Source organism: Hipposideros armiger, unplaced genomic scaffold, assembly GCF_001890085.2.
Source record: "Hipposideros armiger isolate ML-2016 unplaced genomic scaffold, ASM189008v1 scaffold_401, whole genome shotgun sequence".
Classification (NCBI taxonomy): domain Eukaryota; kingdom Metazoa; phylum Chordata; class Mammalia; order Chiroptera; family Hipposideridae; genus Hipposideros; species Hipposideros armiger.
The window spans coordinates 1581716-1583743 of NW_017731751.1; the positions used below are offsets into that span (position 1 = coordinate 1581716).

Consider the following 2028-nt stretch of genomic DNA (forward strand, 5'->3'; position numbering starts at 1 on the left):
ATAGAGGCCAGCCACTGCCCACCTGGGATCCTGATAGTTTTCCAAGAGAGAGTGCAATGTGGGCAGGGCTTGCTGCTCACCAGAAAGTGCCTCTGGCATTGGGGAAGTTGGGTAGGGCGGGTTCTCAGTGAGTCAGCAGAATAGGGCAGTGGAGCTCACTAGGCCAATCAGATTCAGATTTGCCCTGTGGGGGCAGGCTCAACACAGGAAAAATGGAGCCCACCTGCTGGCTGCACAGGAGGATCTCACAGGAAAATGGTGATTGTCCTCCAGTCCTGCCCTGAAGCCACAGACCTCAGCCCCCCTCATATGCCTCCAATGCCTCTCGAGTCATCATCCCTTCGCTGGAGCCCACGGTGAGTGCCTGTGAGTGGCAGAGTTTGTGCGCAGGCTGTTTAAAAGGACGCCTGGGTTTCCCACAGCCTCCCGTCCCACCCATACTGTTAGAATCCCCACTGTTTTTCGCAACCAGTTGTTGTGGGGGCTCCTCTTCCTGGCACCAGTACTCTGGGCTGGGGAGCCTGGTGTGGCTGTCCAGTCCCTCGCTCCTCTGGGGGGGAACCTCTGCGGCCGAGATACCCCTCCCAATTTTCATCCACCACATGGAGGTTTGGGGCTTGCCTGTTTCATGTCTCCATCCCTCGTACCAGTCTCCATGTGGCTTTTTTATATCCTTAGTTATAAAACTTCTGTTCAGCCAGATTTCAGATGGTTCTCCAGGTTGAACGTTCTATAATTCAGTTGTAATTTTAATGCATTCACAGAAGGAAGCAGTCGCAGTGTTTATGTATTTCGCCATCTTGGATCTCCGAGAGAGTGTTTTATTCGGAGGAAATGGCAAGCAAAGGCTTTGAGTGGGGAATGTGCTTGGAATGTTGAAGGAAGACACTGAGGAAGAGAGGGTAGGAGATGAAGTCACTTTCAAAATGCGACCATTAAAACACAAACATATCCATTCTAGAATAGTTGCTATTAACATCAGTGGATGATGTTTTACAGTTTTACTCTGTCTTAGGGCTACTGTGGGGGAATTTAAGAAAAGATGCCTGGATATTTTATGTTTGTATGAACTTGGCTTTCTTTTTTTTTTCCTCTTAGTGTTGTTAAAATTAAATGGTGAGTGGTACGAGTAAGGAGAGTTTATCACTCTTGCAAAATGTCTATGAATTTACAGCTTTCCTATAATTTCTTAGCTATATATCATCTCTTAAATATATCCTCAGTTCTTTGCTCTTTTTGAGAACATCTTGCAGATTTAGAGCTAATCTACTGAAATAAAGCCACCTTATGGTCCCTTACTGGTATTTTTTTCAGTGTTGTACTTACAATTGCAAATATGCATTTTTTTGGCTCATGGGTCTTGAGTGCTTCACCTTCTTTATTTCTGGGTATAACTATGACTACGTGTGGTTCTCAAATACATGGAAAAAAGATTCTCACCAGAAACTGGTCTTTTTAGGTACTCCTGCTATTGTCTTTAATAAGTAGCTCCTCAGTATTTGCATGGACTCTGTCTTGTACCAGTAATCATGGAAAGAATTTTCTGGGTGAAATCTTCTGGATGACATTTAGGACATTCTAATTTCAACGACTAATTACAAATTTCACTTTAAGACACTGCGGCTCATTTTGTAATCTAACTTCAGAAACACTTTTCAAGGGGAGATATTGCACTGAATAGGATTGTCATGTCCAATGAGACATACCTGTGATGTCTCTGGAATGCACATAAAGGAGATTTTAGTTCTTCCTTAGATGTTCCCAAACACTAGAATAGCATTAGTCATGTCCTTATCTATTTCAAAGCAAATATTTGGTTATATCATTTTTGCAGTAATATATTCAGTTTTGCAGTAATATATTCAAATCACATCATCTTCCCCCCCTTTTCTCCACATTCTGCCTTTTCTATTGAAGTAAATGTTAGACACTATTTCTGTTCTCTAAGCTGCTTTCAAAATTTAATAAAATATATAGTGACTTTCTAGCCAGTTTTCATAGTTCAGGCATGAATAATACCTCCTAAGA

At 42.4% G+C, this 2028-nt stretch overlaps 1 long non-coding RNA gene across 1 annotated transcript; it reads left to right on the forward strand.

Moving 5' to 3' along the window:
- The first annotated feature begins 204 nt into the window (after positions 1-204).
- Positions 205-902, forward strand: LOC109393966 (uncharacterized). The gene is made up of 2 exons (XR_002126362.1): positions 205-356; positions 765-902. It is a non-coding gene; the product is annotated as an uncharacterized LOC109393966 (long non-coding RNA).
- Positions 903-2028: the final 1126 nt, after the last annotated feature.